The 20,707-nt window shown below is 39.6% G+C and overlaps 1 long non-coding RNA gene across 1 annotated transcript; it reads right to left on the bottom strand.

The window, feature by feature from the left end:
- Positions 1 to 5,596: 5,596 nt before the first annotated feature.
- Positions 5,597 to 14,255, bottom strand: LOC117196851 (uncharacterized). Its single transcript, XR_004477248.2, has 2 exons — positions 14,110 to 14,255; positions 5,597 to 6,178 (listed from the first exon to the last, which is right to left on the bottom strand). It is a non-coding gene; the product is annotated as an uncharacterized LOC117196851 (long non-coding RNA).
- Between the last annotated feature and the right edge of the window lie 6,452 nt (positions 14,256 to 20,707).

Consider the following 20,707-nt stretch of genomic DNA (forward strand, 5'->3'; position numbering starts at 1 on the left):
CTTCAGCTGTCATAGAAAAAGCTTACACGCATCATTATAAGGAGAAGGAAAGCTTGTACTCACATGTCATTTCTCGTTAGAAATCTAAGAAGGCATGCTGGAGGGACACCGTGCATCTAAAGGAAGAGGGCACCCCCCGCTCCAATAGCAAATCACACCTCACAGAGCATGAGAATATCCATACTGGAAAGAGCCTCCTGAGTATAATCAATGTGGAAATGTCTTTACCTAGAGGCAATGCCTCACTACGGATCAAAACATTCATACTAGAAAGAAACTCCCTGAATGTAATGAACGTGGGAAATCTGCAGACAAAGGGGAAAACCTCAGTATTCATCAAATCCATGCAAGAGAGAAATCTTATCAATGTAGTAGGTATGAGAAAAGTCATATTTAGAAGTCAAGCCTTATTAGATGCTAGCGAGGTCTTACTGGAGATAAACCTATGCATGGGAGGAAGGTGAGAAAGTATTCAATGGCAAGTGAAAATCCTCATTTGAGAGATGCCCTATAAGTACAGTAAATGGGCAACACCCTTCACGCAGAAACCACGCTTCATTAAATATTACAACATCCGTATAGATGAGACACACTATGAATGTATTAAGGGTGGAAAAGCCTCCGGAATCCCACGGCTTATTGTATGTGAAGAACCCATCCAGGTAATAAACATGAATGTAAAATGTGTGGAGAAGCCTCCTCTACACATGAGAACCAATGCTGAATGGAATGTCCATTAACAGGTGAATGGGTAAATGTATTGTGGTATATCTGCACGATGGAGTGCTACCCAGCAATAAAAAGAAATAAACTATTGGGCTTCCCTGGTGGCGCAGTGGTCAAGACTCCATCTGCCAATGCAGGGGACACGGGTTCGAGCCCTGGTCCAGGAAGATCCCACATGCCACGGAACAACTAAACCCGTGCGCCACAACTAGCCACAACTACTGAGCCCACGTGCTACAACTACTGAAGCCCGTGCTTCTAGAGCCCGTGCTCCGCAACAAGAGAAGCCAAAGCAATGAGAAGCCCGCGCATGGCAATGAAGAATAGCCCCCACTCGCCTCAACTAGAGAAAGCCCGCACACAGTGACCAAGACCCAACGCAACCAAAAATAAATAAATTTATATAAAAAAAGAAATAAACTATTGATACATACCATCATGTAAATTCATCTCAAAATAATTATGCTGAGTAAAATAAGCCAGACCAAAAAAAAAAAAAAAAGAGAGAGAGAGAGTACATACTTCATGATTCCATTTATATAAAATTCTAGACAAAGTCAAACTAACGTGTAGTGATAGGAAGCAGATCTGATTGCCTGTGGGGTTGGGAGGAGGGAGAGGGATCACAAAGGTTCAGAAGGAAACTTTTGAAGGTGAGTATGTTCACTTTCTTGACTATGGTGATGGCTTCATGGATGTGTACATTTTTCAAAGCTGATTAAGGTGCTCACTTTAAACATGTGCAGTTTAATGTCACTTATACCTCAGTAAGGCTGTTCGGATTGTTTTGGGGATTTCTGACAATTATAGTAAGTCAAGAAATTTTTTTTAATTGGTTATGAATTTGAAAAGGAGAATTCAATCTCCATTTGTTTATAATATGATTAGGATTTACCAAAGTCTCTTAGGTTTTTTGGGTAAACATAATATAAACAAAAAATACTAAAAGACTTAAATATAACAATGAAACAATAAAAATCTTCTAAGACAATCTAATTCATTATATGTGCCATCTCTTCTAGGAACATTGGCAACCTTCTTCACCAAGACCGGAAACCAAGGAGCTGTAATGGGGGAAAACATCTATAATAGAGACAATAGGCATATTTTAGTTGCATGTAAATAAAAACTTTGGCTATATATACCACAAACAAGTCAATAAACAATATATTAAAATTTTTGCTATACAGAGCACAAAAACAAATATCTTATAAATTTGTAAGAAAAGGCAAACAACCCAAAAGTAAAATAGACAAGGTGTATTAAAATTTCAAGGCAGACGAGCAAATCCAAATGTCCAAAACTATATAAAACATACTCAAACTTTAAGCATCAGGCAAATGGAAATTAATTATTAGATATTACTTTATTTTCTAAAATATTTATTTATTTGGCTGCGCTGGGTCTTAGTTGTGATGTGCGGGATCTTCATTGTGGCATGTATGCGGGATCTAGTTCCCTGGGTTAGGGTAATGTGGGGAGGGCATGGGGGGGAGAAAGGGAGGAGAATGCCAAGCAAAAAAAGCAAAAATACCAAAAAACAAACAAACAAAAACCTCTACAACATTAAAAACATAAAATCCAGGATATCATAGCATCATATTTGTGGATTTATATAAAATAATCTATGTGTATAAAAATATATAAAGACATAAAAACCAAAATACAAATTTAGCAAGTATTCAATAGATAAAAGAGTACTCATTGTTAGTTTTTTAAAATATAATCAAAGAGAACTGCTCTTCTTAAATATCTGTTTTAAAACACAAACATGGGCTTCCCTGGTGGCGCAGTGGTTGAGAGTCCGCCTGCGATGCAGGGGACGCGGGTTCGTGCCCCGGCCCGGGAGGATCCCACATGCCTGGAGCGGCTGGGGCTGTGAGCCATGGCCGCAGAGCCTGCGCGTCTGGAGCCTGTGCTCCGCAACGGGAGAGGCCACAACAGTGAGAGGCCCGCATACCGAAAAAAAAAAAAAAAACCCACAAACAGTATCTGTATTAGTTTTCTAGGAGCAAATTACCATAAACTGGATGGCTTGAAACAATAGACATCTATTCTCTCACAGTTCTGGAGGCTAGAAGTTCAAAGACAAGGTACTGGCAAGGTCATGTTCATTCTGAAGGGCCTGGGGAAGAATCCTTTCTTGCCGTATCCCAGCTTCTGCTGGTGGCTGGCAATCCTTGGCATTCCTTGGCCTGTAGTGTCGTCACGCCAGTTTCTGCCTCTGCCATCACAGGGCTGTCTTCCCTCTGCCTGCATGTGTGTGTCTCCAAATCTCCTTCGCCTGAGAGGATCACTGGATTTAGGGCTCATTAGCAAATAAGGTCCATATTCACAGGTACCAAAAGTTAGGACTTTAACATACCTTTTCGGGGGACACAATTCAACCCACTATAGTATACAACTTATGATAATCAACTAAAACATTTCTATTAAAAGGAGAGAACAACAACGCCACACTTATTGCAAGTATTTAACACTGCCCTGGAAGCTCAAACCACTGCAATAACACAGAAAACAAAAACGAGACAATTATTCGAAAGGAGGAAAAAAGTCAGCATTATGGGCAGAAATCCAGAGCATATGTGTTGATATACCATTGGGTCTATAAGAGAGTGTGAAATGGTGACCACACACACAATAATTAAATACAAATGAGTAGTTTTCATTAACACTAACAAGAATCATAGGAAGCACCATAGAGAAATATGTAGGTATGGAAAGCCTGCTACGCGTCCCAGGGCAAGGTTTCTGCTCCAGGCATGCTTGACCTGCTTTACCATGTTGCCTGTGCTCTGCCCCTTGCCAAGGTTACTTTTTTTTTTTTTTTTTAGGGTACGCGGGCCTCTCCCTGCTGTGGCCTCTCCCGCCGCGGAGCACAGGCTCCGGACGCGCAGGCCGAGCGGCCATGGCTCACGGGCCCAGCCGCTCCGCGGCATGTGGGATCCTGCCGGACCGGGGCACGAACCCGTGTCCCCTGCACCGGCAGGCGGACCCCCAACCACTGCGCCACCACGGAAGTCCTGCCAAGGTTACTTTTGATCCTCTCTGCACTCCTCCCTCACGACAGGAAATACAGCTGGGAGGTCTACAGTTCTCCTTTCTCTGATCCCTCCTGTTTGGTTCCCAAGTGGTTTGTAGGTAGCAGCCCTGAAGCCCCCTCTGTGCTTTCACTTGTGGCTAAACCACTGGAGTTGCTGCCTTGCTGGTTGTTTATGAGAGAAGGTTACTTTCTAGGCAGAAGCCAAAGAGCTGTATTAAATGTAGACCGTTTAAAACAAAGCTGTGGTCTTTTGCCAACTTTTTCCTCCTGTTCATGATTTGGCTTCCCCTCTAGCTGAACGATCATGGGAGAAAATGACAGAAGGACATGACCGTGGATAGAAGAGAAAGACAACTGCAGATTCTGATGGGAAAAGTAGTATTGGGGAGCAAAATGAAAAAAGAAACAAACAAAAAAACCACCACCAACAACAAGTTCACTAGACTAAGCTAAGAAGATGTGAATGACCAGTTTTCGAAAAGCTCCCAGAAAACACTGAAGAAAATACTTTCTAAGAATTTTCACAATGAAACATTCAGAGCAACCTTTTTGGTTTACTTAAAGCTTAATTTAAAAAAATAAATGCTGGGCAATTTCTATTTTGAGTTAAGCCCTTCTTTCTGTACCGCTTCAGCTGCTGTGCCTTTCATGTGGATAGCACCTTTTGATCTAAGTGAGATTGCAAATATATTGGCCAACCAAACAGTTAACTGGGGTTAGTCTTCTGCTGAGTGGGAGAAAGGAAATGGAAAATTTTTTAGAAAACAAAATCCTAAGCCAAATATAGCAAAGATTAAGATCCACAGAAACATTGTTCTGAATATTGATGGGTAATCCATGAATAATCCTCAGAAATAGATATTGCTGATGTAAATCAGATGAAAAACATTGGGGTGGATTTTTTCCAGCACATATGGCGACAAAGAAGAATAGAGCAGCGTTACTGTTACCAGGGCCATGAATGCATAATTTTAAAGACTGAGAGGAAGCAAAGTGAGTCCCATTGGTTAGAGAAATAATCCTCTGTGAGGACAACATTTCCCTATTAAAAATAGGAGACTGTAAGAAATGGGGGGAAAACTCCATTGTTTTTAATGCCAACCATGATGTGTGGATTTTAAGTTGTTTAAGCTTTTTGCTCCTTCTCAGTAAATATTAACAAGAGACAGGTCCTGCATAGATTTAAATTTAAGTAAGACCTTTCCTGCTCCTTCCCAGTGTTTTTTATTTACTCTACTCCTGTGGTCATGGAATGTAAATATTCTCTTAACTTCTCTTTCTTATCGTATTAAAATAACCACCCGAGAGCTTGAGAATTAAGCAGGATTCTTTCCCCTCAAGGCTGCTTTCAAATTCTAGGCTGGCATCAAATTTCTTTTCATTTCGGTCCAGACAAAATCAAGTTATTTTTTACGTTTAAAATTTTTTATTTCCTCACCAGGAAGAAACATGAATCACTAGTACCTACAAATGCAGTCACTGCTGGTGACTAGGTTTCTAGAAAAAATACTTTTTAGTTTTGTTTGTTTGTTCACACAAAAGTGACACACATGGAAGCGTCTCAACTATTCAGATTGTGTTCATGCCCTAGTTAATCAGCCCACTCACATGTCAGTTGTTGGAAAGTGTTCCTCCAGGTTAGAAAAGGAAAATAAGACCCTGGCTTTTAGCCTTGAGACTATGAATCCCTCTAAAAACTTTTAGGCAAAGTACCATGTTCAACTTCTTATGTGCATTTCTTCTGAGAGGAGATTTCATAGTTTCCAGCACATTCCAGGGAGTCCAGGATCCCACAAATACCAATAATCACTCCTTTATAACAGTTACTGAAAACCAAGGGGCTTTTATAATGCATTCCATACACTTTCTTAATTGGTTACATCAGTGCTTTCCAAATTTTAATTCACACACAGATCATGTAGGGATCCTGTATAAAATGCAGATTGTAATTCAGAAGTTCTGGGGTAGGCTCTGAGACTCTGCATTTCTAAGAGATGCTGTTACCGCTGGTCCATGGACCACACTATAAGTAACAGCAAAAAATACGACACACCCAAAGAGTACCCTATGCAGAGCTCAGAAAATTTCACCCATTAAGATGATTCTAATACTGTGTTTATCAATATACCCTAATGTCTGACGAAGACAGGAGAGTAAACACTTACAGCATTGACTTTTGCCATACTTGGAATAAAGAATATATTCACGAGATGATGAAAAGTAACACCCTCCCCACTATTGAGAGGTCTGAATCTGATTTCGTGGTGTCATACAGCATGGGAGCTCTCTGATTGAATTCCCTATTTTTGTGTTTCTTCCATCGCCCCAGTCCATAGAATTGGTTCACAGAGTTTCATAAGATGCTGTCAGCTCTCCCAGTGCAGACATAGATGTAAATTGATGATGCTCCTTTTAAAAAAAAAGTCATTGTTTTGTTATCTTCAAGACTGAAATATTACCCTCTCTTTTTTTTCATCCTCAGGCATATAAAGCCTTGTTACAAACAAGTTTAGAAATAAGCAAAACAAATACATTTTATTATTCCAGTGGGGACAGGATTAACGCTTTCTCATACGTTCACCTTACTTTTCTTCTCCTCTGCGTCTTATGATTGACTCACCCAACGATTATCCAATTACCTATCTGGAAGTTTTACCAATGCCTGAAACTTAACACTAGAAATTTAACAATTCCTCTATCTTATTCATATGTATCTTCCATGACCCAAACAACTTGTGATCAAAACCAAAAGATTTTGTTTGACTCTATGTCAAGCTCCATACTTAATCACTTACCAAATTCTATTAAAATCATCCTCTCTCTTGTTTCCTAAAACAATATCGAGGATTTCAAATGGGAAAGAAAATGAAGAAATATACCAGTTTTTTTCCCTCCAGCCCTAACTAAAAACTGCAGCCTCCTCTCTGAGATCTGAGGGGGAAAGACAGCAGCAAAGAGGAAGAGAAGGAGCCAGAGAAGGAAAAGGGGGCAAAAAGTGTGTTCCAATCTTTTACACACCATCTTAAGTGGAGAGCAGGACAAAAGCCATTTTAAAAATAGTGCTGTGTAATGTAAATGGTTAATAACTTGGGCTCTGCTGTCAGACCTACTTCCAACACTGTTTCTAAGCATTCTTACACCTCACTTTCCTCATCTATAATATGAGGATAACCTTGAGGGTTGTTTTCCAAATTATCCATCCTCCTTCTTCCTTATTAACAAAATTTTATTTAGTGATCTCACAGCCTCCTTTGCAGCTAGAGGTAACGATAAGACATAGTTCTGACCAAAAAGATGCTGATGGAGGTCCTTGAGAAGAGATATTCATTGTCCTTTCTCTCTGGGAGGCAGATGCAATGTCTGGAGAAGTGTCAGTGATCCTATGACCATGAAAATGAAAGACATATGCTGAGAAGAGTGAAGAAAGAAGATAGGATTCTTAGTGATGTCATTGAGTAACACATAAAACTGGACTGGGCTCTTTATTAAATGGAAGAAAAAAAAGAGTGGGTATAGGCATATGATTCACTTTGCCGTACACCTGAAACTAACACAACATTGTAAATCAACTATACGCCAATAAAATATTTTTAAATAAAAAATAAAACAAATTTTTTAAAATGGAAGAAGAAAAATAACCAACTTGACTTCTTAAACTCTTGTAAAAGTCTTCTCTATTATATGTAACACAATCCTAACTGATACACTATTTCACAGAGTTATTGAGAATATTATTAAGTGTGATAATGAATATAAAAATGGTTCACACAGGGTGTTGCACATAGTAAGCATACAATAAATGTTAGTAGCTATTTTTGGCATTCTATTTATTATTATTATTATCGATATTATTATTATCCCCCATGGCTTCTTCATTCTTCCCCATCTCTAGCACAAATTTTTTTCCATTCTACTTTATTTCCACACCGTCAGCCAAATCAAGACACTCATTATGTTGCATCTGGATAATAACCAACCCACCAAGTGTCTTAGTTGTATCTTGAAAGATAAATTATTTTCAATAGGCAGAGAGAAGGGATGAGGGCCTTATTGGTGAGGGAGACAATGGTGTCAACGCAGGTGGTGAGGTTGGGAAGCAGAGGATAGCAGAAACTCCATGCATTTCTGGAGGATTAATGTGGGATCAGGTAGAAAGAGAGGTTGGAGCCAGACTGTCAAGGGTTTTCTATGACTGGCAAAGAGCAGACCAAGGAATCTGTAGTATATTTTCCTGTGAAAATTTTAGGGCACTGTTTGGTTTGGTTTTGACACAGGAACTAATACAATTAAAGAAATGAGAAGAGTTCATTCTTTTGTTTACTTGGCTGGCGTTTAGTTTGCTCAATTATCACATGAGGAAGTTAAAACAGATGCTCTCAAAGACCTGTGAATATTCTAGAAGTCTAAGATTCATTGGAAACTTCGAGAATATTCTAATATCTAAGCTTGAGTTCAGAGCCTCCATTTCAATGTTAGCCCTGACTTATTCATTTATTCTTTCTTGCAGCGAAGTTAATTTATGTTGCACATTGAGTCTGAGGACATTTGCTGCTACCTCAAATCTCACTGGAAGCCAACTTCAATTATCCATAACCATCAGAAAAATCTTCTTCATAAATTTCAAGAATCTCTAGCAGCAACCCTTGGTCCACCCAGCTTTCACACCCCTCTGTCAACTAACTTCAGTACCAGTGAACTCCATCTCTGCCCTCCCCATCCTTTTACAGTTCACATGTGATTCTAGATCCCAAGGGAAGTGGAATATTAACTTATAAATCAAATGCAATATAATAGTGCAAATGGTTTACTACCTAATAAATATATTGTGCTTGTTTTTAAAAATAAGTTTACTATTTTTAAGTTATAGTACAATGCCAATCATAAAAGAAAATAGATGGAATATTTTTTAAAAGTAAGTAATAATACCACCATCCAAAGGAAAAGGTATTAACTTTGGGGGGGGGGGTCTTGCTTTGCCAGATTTTTTGTGGCTTTTACATAGTTGTCATTATTTTTAATTTATACATGGTGATTTTATAGCAATGTTTTCCATGTTATTATATTGGCTTTATATGTAACTTCTTGATAGTTACATAATATTTTAAATTGATCATGAAATATTTCATACCAAAAGATATAAGGAATAATAGAATGAAAATCCATGTAGCCTCACAGAGCTTAAGAAATAAACCATTGAGGATAAAGAAGATGTGGTATATACATATACAATGGAATACTACTCAGCCATGAAAAAGAATGAACTAATGCCCTTTGCAGCAACATGGAGGCAACTAGAGATTATCATACTGAGTGAAGTAAGTCAGGGGCTTCCCTGGTGGTGCAGTGGTTAAGAAACCACCTGCCAATGCAGGGGACGTGGGTTCAAGCCCTCGTCCAGGAAGATCCCACATGCTGCAGAGCAACTAAGCCCGTGCACCACAACTACTGAGCCTGTGCGCCACAACTACTGAGCCCACACGCCACAACTACTGAAGCCCACACACCTACAGCCCATGATCCACAACAAGAGAAGCCACCTCAATGAGAAGCATGCGCACCGCAATGAAGGGTAGCCCCCACTCGTCACAACTAGAGAGAGCCTGTGCACAGCAACAAAGACCCATCGCAGCCAAAAATTTTAAAAAATAACAAAACTGGTGTGTTAATTAAAAAAAAAAAAGTGAAGTAAGTCAGAAAGAGAAAGACAAATACCATATGATATCACTTATATGTGGAATCTAAAATATGACAAAAATGAACCTATCTGCAAAACAGAAACAGAATCAGGGACATAGAGAATAGACTCGTGTTTATCAAGGGGAGGAGGTTGGGGGAAGGATGGATTGGGAGTTTGGGATTAGCAGATGCAAACTGGTATATATAGAATGGATACACAACAAGGTCCTACTGTATAGCACAGGGAACTACAGTCAATATCCTGTGATAAACCATAATGGAAAAGAGTATGAAAAAGAATGTATATATATGTATAACTGAGTCACTTTGCTGTACAGCAGTAATTAACACAACATTAAATAAATCAACTGTACTTCAATAAATAAATAAATAAATAGAAACAAACCATTGAACAACAATACAATATCTGATGACCTGTTATTGGAAAGAAAGGACAACATAAGGCAATGGACTATTACCATTAAAATGCTGAAACAAAACAAGTAGGAGGCAGTCATTTAAAAGTAAGTCTAAATAAAAAAAAAAAAAAAAAAGTAAGTCTAAGAAACTGAGGACAAGATGCTTTTTTTTTTTTTTGTGGTATGCGGGGTCCTCACTGTTGTGGCCTCTCCCGTTGCAGAGCACAGGCTCCGGACGCGCAGGCTCAGCGGCCATGACTCACGGGCCTAACCGCTCCGCGACGTGTGGGATCCTCCCGGACCGGGGCACGAACCCGCGTCCCCTGTATCAGCAGGCGGACTCTCAAGCACTAGCGCCACCAGGGAAGCCCCTCAAGATACTTTCTTGAGGATAAAATCTCTCCCACAACATGATAATAACATGGTAACAACAGTCACTTCTATCAAAGGCAGAATAAAAAACAACAGGGGACTCATTTTTCACTGAAGGCCCTTCTGTATCTTTCATACTGACTTCTGAATACCAGTCAGCTATTCAAAAACACTAAATAGGGCTTCCCTGGTGGCGCACTGGTCGAGAGTCCGCCTGCCGATGCAGGGGACACGGGTTCGTGCCCCGGTCTGGAAAGATGCCACATGCCGCGGAGCGGCTGGGCCCGTGAGCCACAGCCGCTGAGCCTGCGCGTCCGGAGCCTGTGCTCCGCAACGGGAGAGGCCACAACAGTGAGGGGCCCGCATACCGCAAAACAAACAAACAAAAACAAAAAACAACAAAAAAACCCTACGTCCCTTTCAATTTGCTATTTCATGCCTAACGATATGGTCAAGAGTTATAAAAATATACATTCGTAAATCTAGAAGAAATGAACATGAGTACCCAAAAGAGAAGTCAATGAAGTCAGTAAAACTGAGGAGAAAAAACCAATACAAGGAAAAACAAGACTGAGCTTCAGAATAAGGAGTGCTTCCATCTGTTATATAAAACTGTTATATAAAAACTATGTTCCTTACGAATTTGCTTTTTCATTCCTAATGAAATGACCCCAAATTAAAATATATCTTGTTAAATCTAGAAGTAGTGAAAAGAAGCACCCCACAGATCAGTGGAGTCCTCAAAACGGAGGGGGTAACATATGGCTAAAAACCAGGTCAAGCTTCATGATAGTGAGAGGTGGTCCAGAATTGGGGAGGAAAAAGCTCAATCTGTATTTAATTTTCACAAAGACTTCCATTTACAGGGTGCTTGACAGACTCAGAAAACACTTACGATTTCATATTTAAAAGCCACAGTTTAATTCCCTGTACTATTTTCCCAGAGAAGCAGCTTAGCATAATACTTGATAGCACAGCTTTGAGTTGGCCTAAATCACTTTGAATCCTGGTTCTGTCACTTATTAGCTATGCACACTTGGATAAATGCTTCAATTTCCTCATCCAGAAAATGGGAAAAATAATAGTACCTATCTGATATAGTTCTTGTAAAGATCAAATGAGGTAGCACAGTACTAAATTGCTTAGGACAGTATATGACACGTAGTAAACAGTCAATAAATGTTTATGTGTGTTTATAAATGTGACAGAATTTTACTTAAGCCTTACCAGTGTTAATATAAACTTTGTTGCTTAGAAACCAATTTGTGAAAAGTATCTTCAATGATTTTTATTATTCATTTGCATTTGATTAAACTCGATAAGTATACGCTATTGGAATAATGTACAAAAGTTTTTTTACTTTTAGAATGACTACAACCTGCTGCTCTGAAAAAAGGAAGATCCCTTGTTACACAGTGCCATGTATACACTCCTCTAGGAATTTTCTCAAATGTAAATAAATGCAAAGTGTTTAAAGAAAGGAAAATTAAAAGTGGAGGGGACTCCCTGGCAGTCCAGTGGTTAGGACTCCACGTTTCCACTGCAGGGAGCACGGATTCGATCACTGGTTGGGGAACTAAGATCCCGCAGAGCTGCTAGGCACAGCCAAAAAAAAAAAAAAAGTGGAATTCTATGATTTGTGAATTATATTCCAATAAAGCTGTTGTCAAATTTGCTACACATTTTCCCTAGGTTTTTTGGGGTCCGTGGTTTAGTTTTTAAATAATGCCTATCAGTATAGAATTAAAGAGTTTAATACTTGATTCTATTATAATGTCAATTTGCTTATGTGAGTGGTCACACATAATAGATAGGATATTTTGATGGTAAAATCATTAATATATCATTAAATTTACAAATATATATACTAATCTGAAATTGGCTAAATTTTAAGATTCTGTTGGTGGTCTTAAATCATCCATTTCCTAGAACAGCGTTTAGGGTACTGCTGACCCCAATGTAGTTTGTAAAGCATGTACCATCTTTAGTATCTTATGGAGAACTTTCATTTATGTTTTCTTTCCTTTATTTACTTATTTTTGTTTTCCTAAGAAAATAATTAGCAGTTCAAGTTTAAATGACCATTAAATCCTTTCAAATTCCATTTCACTAAACCGTCTAATGTTAGGAAACTTAGCACCCTTGCTATTTCTTTACGAATTTCTTCCACTTTGAGAGGTGGGCACTTCTGCGATTTTAAACTAAAAATTCGGCCTTAAAAATTTTTAAGACACAGAGAAAGACTAATATTATATAATATCACTTATATGTGGAATCTAAAAAATAATACAAAACAGAAACAGACTCACAAACATAGAAAACAAACTCAAGGTTACCAAAGGGAGGGATAAATTAGGATTTTGGGATTAACAGATACACACGACTATATATAAAATGAACAACAAGGGTTTACTGTTGTATAGCACATAAATTCAATATCTTGTAATAACCTATAATGGAAAAGAACTGGAAAAAAAATATATATATATATAAATATCACTGAATCACTTTTCTGTACACCTGAAACTAACACAATATTGTAAATCAACTAAACTTCAATTTAAAAAAGTTTAAGACACAGGTTGAAAGAATCAGTGGTTTCACTCTGAAGGGAAGAAGAAATAGTGACATTTATTTACCATTCTTATACCTCCTCTGTTATGAAGAAAGAATTCCTAGGAATTAATAGAAGTCTCCTTTGAAGGCTTATAGAATTAATAGAGCTCTTAACAAGCCAAAACAGCTATCATCTACTGCGCAGTATTTATTGAGCACTGCTTTACGTCCAGGCCTACTGCAGGTGCTGGGAGATATAAGGAGAGTGACTAAGAGGTCCTTTCAGGTAAGGCAGAGAAGGAAAGAGAATAGTGAGAAGTCCACCTGCAGGTACCGGAGCCAGGATACAAATGGTCTTTTATAACCTCCTAAAGAATATGGATTTTTTCCCGCAGCAGTTGACAACCTTAAAATATATTTTTTTCTTTTCTTTTGGCCATACCAGTGGGCATCTTTAAATGCACTGCCATGCATGGTGCTACCTTTGCCATATTTGCAACACCATGAATCTAATCAAATGAAAAAAGTCACTATTTCTCTTTGAATAAAAAGATGTGTTTTAAAAGATAATACAGGAGACAGCATGGAAAATGGGCTGCACAGAGGAGATATGGATGGGGGGTTACCATTGGGAGACAGATTGCAATAGTCCAGGTGAGATAAGATGAAAGTCTGATATTACAAGACATCCTGCTCAGCACTGCAGGGAACAGAAGCTGAGCAAGACACGGCCCTGCCTCGAAGGATGAATGAAGAACAATGCCGAACTCCACGCTCATTTACCCCAACATGAGGCTCCTGGAGCCAGTGATGTAGAAAGCTATGAATGAGAGAAGATGGACTTTTATTAAAATCCTGCTGAAGGTAGAGATTATAGAAAGCAATAATTCTTGCTTGATCTGTTCAATTGGACTACGTTGTCTCCCTTGTCTTTAGGTAATCAATTTCTACACCCTGCTGTTTGTGTTTTGACCGACCATAGAAAACAAGGTACCCGGGAACAATGCAGTCAGCAGTTGCCTGGACTTGTTATCGGATGTGATTTCAGTAACTAACTACTTGCTGACTCAGAGACAAGAGGAAAGCAAAAATCTCTCCCAGTTCTGTGGACAGCCAAGTGATTACAAGACTGTCAAAGTTCACAGGGATGGACACCCAGCTTGCTCATTTGCCGTGTCATCCGGTAAGCAGGACCGAAGTTCCATTCTAAATGGAAAGAACTACGTGAGTCATGTAAATCATTTTCAGGGCTAGGTGTCCAGGACCAGGTGGCAAAAAAACCAGACACCTTTCCTGCCCCGAGGCCCCATTACTCACCTGAGTAGCTCCATAGAGGGAGCCAAGAGCAAAGCTACTGCAGCACCTCCCCCATCTCTGTTGGAGAAAACAGACACCCAGCACAGAGCCTAGTCCCACAGTAGAAAAAGGATGGGATGTGGAATCAGATATGGCTGAATGCTGGCTTTGTCAAGGCTGTGTGACTTCCTGCAAGTCAGTTAAGCTCTTTCAGCCTCAGATTTCCCACCCATAAAATAGTGCTTACGATATGACCACACCTATCTCTGCAAAATAATATATTCACAACACCTGGCACTCTCCTACTTTGTTGGGAGGAATGTAAAATGGTGCCGCCTCTTTGGAAAACAGTGTAGCAGCTTCTTAAAAAGTTAAACATCAATTTACCATACAGCCCAGCGATCCTACTCCTAGGCATCTACCCAAGAGAAATGAAAACATATGTCCACACAAAGACTGATGTGTGAATGTTCATAGCAACATTATTCATGAGTGAACCACAAAAACATTATGCTAAGTGAAAGAAGCCAGATGAAACAGGTCACATATATTATGAGTCCGTTTACATGAGGAAAGGCAAACCCAGAAAAGACAAATCTACAGAGACTTCCAGCAGGTTAGAGTTGCCAAGGGCTGAGGGAGCGGGGAGGGGAAGAGACTGCAAATGGGAAGGAGGGATCTTTCTGGGGTGATGGAAATGCTCTGAAATTGGATTGTGGGGACGGATGCACAACTCTGTAAATTTACTAAAAGTCACTGAACACACACTAAAAAATGGTGGAATTTTATGATATCTAAATATCTAAATCAGACCTCAATAAAGCTGTTTTTAGAAACCCACCAGACATGTAGTAGATACTCAATACTATAGCAAATCACTAACATTTAATAAGCATTTACTGGTAAGCAACTTTAAACACATTATGTGCCATAGCTCAATTTAACTCATGTATTTCTAAGGCCTATTTCTTAGTTTCAGTCTTTCAAATACCACTTTCATTATTTTTTCCATATTCACTTCCCATCAACACCAATTATCAACCAAATATTGTTCTTTAAACAAAATTACTTACATAAAACTTAGAGAAATTCATTGAAAAATAAAACACTATATCCCTATGGTAAATGCAAAATCAGTATCATTTGTCATAAATAAAAGGTACTGTAAAAATAAACACAAGGAAAGCCAAACGATCTTAGTTTGTAGACACATGTTGTTACCTAAGGAAGGCTTGCTCTCTCTGCTTGAAAAAGGAGACTGAAAAAGTTAGCCAGCTGATTCACACCAGCACAAACAGAGGATTTCGCTCTGATGTAATCAGAACCCGAGACTGGGATCCCAGGCTGAGAACAAAGAAGGTTTTCTTGTGTCCCCACCGTCAATAGAGTTGAAAACAATTGAGGCCAGATACCTTCTTAGGTTATCAGAGGCGGAGGTGGCAGAGCCGCAGAAAGAGCAGATGCCTGGATAGAGGGGCGGGGAGAGGTTGAGGACCTTCAGTCCTGACTCCTGACTTGGTCAGGAATTCTGCCTCCCCTGAGGCAGGAAGGGGCCTGAGAGAATCACTCTCAGGGACCACAGAATAGTAAGGAAGGAGGTGGCGTCCATCCACTGGAGGTCGGAACCGGTCTTGACCTGGAGCTGCGACCCCAGCAAGGAGTGTGGAGACAGAGGCTTCGGAGGAGCCTTGGTGCTCGCCTCCCAAGCCCCACTCCCACAGAGTGGAAAGGACATGGAATGGGAGCTGAGGGACAGTTGAGGCGGTCGAGCCAGAGTGACCCCGCGATGCTGGGGAGCTACGCAGGGCCTACTGAAGAATGCGTCCTCACACCAGTGGGAGAATCAGAATTTAAGACGTCCAGAACAAGGGGACCTCAACAGCCAACAATGTCAGCCAGAGAGGCAACTGAGCCAAAGAGGATCCGACATCGTTTAGGGAGGAGACATTTTCCCCTCTTCCTTCTTTCCCAGAATCATGGGAGAAAGCGATTGCACTGAGCATGGCAGAAGGGAAAAAAGAAAACGTTTCAGGTTTGTACCTCACTTGATTCAGATTGTTCAATAAACTGGGTAGAGGAGGATTAAAACAACTTAAAAAGATCTCACTTTCACACTCTGCCATCCAACTGCTGCCTAGACTGTGACATCTAAAATCATCTCTGGTTCCTCCTACCGTTTAGAAAACACTGCTCAAGGGAAGGTGAAGAGATGCCTTCAACCCCACCTGCAATCCAACTGGGAGGCTGAAAACGTGATAGAATGATACCTGAACAGCTTCTCCACCCACTCTTTATCAACCTTGGTCTGTCTTTTCCAAGCTATGGAGTCCATAAAATTTAGTAACATTACATCCTTGACCAAAGTGACTGTTTTTCTCTCAATTTCCCCCCCTCTTTCTATTTCTCTCACTTGTTCTATTTTCCTTCCCTCTTACTGACTTCCAGTTCTTGAGTTTCCTTGGTCAGCAAGGGAGAATTACTCTCCACTGGTGGGTCTTATGGTCAAATGAGAGCCAGGACACCATGGGAGGCAAAATGTTGGGGAACAAAAACTCCTGCCTGCAGTGGGCAGGGTTTGAGTTCAGGTTCTGCCGTATTGTCTATATTAGTTCACATTCTGAGCATCAGTGCACAAGGGTTTTCTTTTCCCCACATCCTCACTAACACTTGTTATTTCTTGTGTTTTTGATGACTGCCATTCTGACAGGTGTGAAGCTGTAGCTCATTGTGTTTTTTATTTGCATTTCCCTGTTAAGTGGTACTGAGCATCTTTTCATGTACCTGTTGGCCATTTGTATGTCTTCTTTGGAAAACACTGTGAGTTTTTTAAAAAGTAAAGTAGTGCTATGTGTTGTTCATGAATACATACATATGAAGGGAAAGAACTTCAAATGTGTGGGAAAACACATTAAACTCATGCTAATGGGGAGAAAGGGGCCATGAGACTGGGGAAGGGTACCCAGGGGCTGAAAGAAATAGTCAAGGCAAATATAACAAATTAGGAACAACCGTTCAATCTGGGTGGTAGGCACATGAATGTTTACTATACTGTATTACTCTCTGTGTTTTTGTCTTTTGAAAAAATATTTTTCTTAAAAAATGTTTCTGCTCAATGTTGAAAATCTGGAGAAAACAGAAAACGGTAAACCCAATAACAATAATAAAAACCCAACGTTCATGGGTATATGTACCTCCCATCTTTTTTATTCATTTATGCATACGAATGCACTTAAACACAATTGGGTCGTTCTGTTTTGTGATACCTAAGTTGCATGCTGGCAGCTGGGTTGGATGGCCTAGGTATCAAAGAGCAGGCCTTACGAAAATGAAACATTCCCTCCACCCTTTTATTATTGAAGCTTCAAACACCGGCCTGGTGTTTGTTTTTCATTTATATTTTACTGTGTTACATGATGCCAAATTCATCTGCCAATTCACTCCATTGAACCACACTCAGGAGTTGGTTAAGGTTTGAATACTCAACCAGTCAGGAAATCTGGATTTGGTCTCTAACAGCTAAAAAAGTCACCTGAAAGTCTAAAACTGCACTGTCCAGTATAAGTAGCCATTAGGCATATGTGGTTCTTTAAGTTTAAATTTATTAAAACTGAATAAAATTTAAAATTCAGTTCCTCCATTACAGGAGGCACATGTCCAAGTGCTCAGTATTCACATGTGGCTGGTGGCTTCCATGCTGGAGAGCCCAGGTCTAGAACATGTCCGTACCTCAGAAAGAACTGTTGGACGGTGCTGGTCTAGATCATGTGCCAGCAATTATGTCATTTCCTGCACTTTCCAAATGCCCCATCTTCATCTTCCTAACTTTGAAAAGCTTCTGCAGGTGCAACTGTGGCTGAGGAAACTGTGGGTAAGACATGAATGTTGAAGTCAAAACTAGCTAATTAGAGTCCTCTTCACTCTTCCCTAGGGACCACTATTTCTCGTAAGCTACTCGGGCTTCTGTCCTGGCCTCCATCTTTGAGTTGTTATAAGATTTTCAGATAAAGATCTTACCAAGAGACAGAGATAGATCCACGCACCCAAGGCTCCTTATTATGTTTATTTATGAAAGAAAGTTTGAGGATTTGAGGCAAATGTAATCGGTAATCCAGTTTTGTCCTTAGACAAACTTCTAGTCACTGCTTCCTTCTTGGAAGGTAGACTAACAGTCAACTAATAAAGTGTGGCGAGCAGGAAATTGGCTAATTTGCATCCAGTGACTCCATAAGGTCAATAAGTGGTCACAGCTCAGAACGGCTCTTATTTTTGTAGAGGACATGCTCTACGGACAAATAAGGTGACAAGATAAAGTAGCACCTGTAAATCTTTGAACCGAGGAAAAATAGTTAGCAAATGAAATTTCTCGTGAATACACCTTTCCTAAACGTATGAGGTGATATTTTCTTCAAATTCTCTCCATTGTTTCTGTGTACCTAGTGCACCGTGATTTAACTTTTCTTTGTTTTTTTTTCTCCCTCTGTACTTTTCCATTTGGCTTTTACAGAAGTGTGCTCTACTGCTATTCTAGAATGAGTCTATATACCACTTAACCCTTAAATCACCACATTTTATTAGAACACCTACAGAGTATTTATTATTTCAATTAATAAATGTATATCTTTTTCGATAATTGTCTTGGGGCATGAGTACCAAGTGAAAAACACTCAGAAAATTATGCAGAACCATAAAAGCCTTCAGCCAATGACAAATGTACTCTTTAGGCATTACGCCATTTAAAATAATTCCAAAGCAGCTTTCACAAAATACTGTCTTATGGAGATGCCAGCTGAAAAAAGATAAATGTTGGTACAGAAACTCTGAAGGAAGCCAAACTAGGGGCTTCACCAGGGCTGGAGTGGGCAAGAACTTAGGTAAACAAGTGTCCTCCACCATGAGGCCTCTGTGGTTTCCAGGTCCCTCTTCTCTAGATGGAATTTGGGACCTGTGAGTAGGTGTACCCCACCAGATCACAAATTGCTCCAGCACTGCAGAGGGCAAGAGGCAGTCACCAGGAGACCAAATCTCAAACCACTTAGGTCTTTACAGACGTGGTCAACACTTACAATTCTCCTTAGAAGCAAACAGGCAACTTGTTCAGACTCTCCAAGGTGAGTTCAGTCTCATACTTGGAGAGTTTCAGAGGGAAAGGAATACAACTGATGAGTTTTAAGTCTGTGAATCTTTTCCTGAATTGCTAGGCAAATATTAGCCCTGTGCGCTGTCGCCACTGTCTTCCCTTCAGCTCACTAGAGGCTAGTCATCACTCCCAGCTCCCTGCCTTTGCCTTTTCTGCAGCAATAATGAGCTTGGAAAGAGACTCTGAGAGGCCTCCTTGATTTTATTTATTTATTTCATTTTTTAATTTTTTTTAACATCTTTATTGGAATATAATTGCTTTACAATGGTGTGTTAGTTTCTGCTTTATAACAAAGTGAATCAGCTATACATATATGTCTCTCTTCCCTCTTGCATCTCCCTTCCTCCCACCCTCCCTATCCTACCCGGCCTCCTTGATTTTAATCAGCCACACAGAGTAACTCATTACAAACAATCTCACTTCACGTTGTGCATATTTTTCAGGGCAATGCTCAGACCCCCAGTCTAAGTATAGTCACATGCTTACGGAAAACACATATTCCCAGGCTCCACCCAAGACCCAATTGCTCAGAATCTTGGGAGAGGTGTCAGGAATGCGCATTCTAATCAGCTCTCTTCCATGATTCTTTCACTAAAAGGAAAGATTGAATGGATGGAAGGTAAGAAGGGTTTCTATGCCTTTTTCTATAAAGAAACAAGATGAGTCAGAAATTCAGCTAAATCTCTGAACCAGAACAAAGAAAAATTATTAATTGAGAAATAACTCTGGGCAAAAAGCAGAAGAATTTTAAAGCTGTAAGTACTTCCAAGGAGTCCAGGGACTTGGCAAGGCCTTGGCCATCGTCTTTCCCTCATTTCTCAAGCCAGTTCCAGTTTCAGATATCCTGTCATGCTGGTTGAGACCACCAGCAAGTGGTCACTTCTCTTTATTTCCATTTCTCATTTGTAAAATGAGAAATAGCAATTTCTGTCTTGTACACCACACAACGTTTTTGTAACGATGGATCCAATGAGATAACATAAGTGAAAGCAGTTTGCAAACTACAGAGTGCTTTACAAACATTATGAGGTCCAGGGAATAGAGAACTGTATTATTCTTTCATTGACTAATTGTTCGTCATTTTGGAAAAAAATCAGTTACTAATTCAATCTTCTGTTCTGTGAATTAGGGTCGTGTCTTTGCATCATGAGTGAACTGTATTATGGCACAATCAATTCATTCATTGTTTGGCTTTGCAATTAAGTTAACATGTGGTAATTTACACTGATTATGGAGATACTCAGATAAGGTGCGTTACTTAGGGCTCTTCGTAAATGTAGACAAAATTTAAATCCTCATCTCTCTCACCAGTCTTCACTTTGTATCTTTTCTTCTTTGCCGTTCATTTAAAGTTATCTATTTAGTTTTAAAGTAAGTAATACATATGTAAAAATCAAAATTCAAAAGGTATAAAAGTCTCTTTACACGTACATCTCACATCCATCTAATTTTTGCTTACCTTTGGAAAGCAATTACTGTCAT

This window comes from Orcinus orca, chromosome 8 (assembly GCF_937001465.1).
Source record: "Orcinus orca chromosome 8, mOrcOrc1.1, whole genome shotgun sequence".
NCBI lineage: Eukaryota > Metazoa > Chordata > Mammalia > Artiodactyla > Delphinidae > Orcinus > Orcinus orca.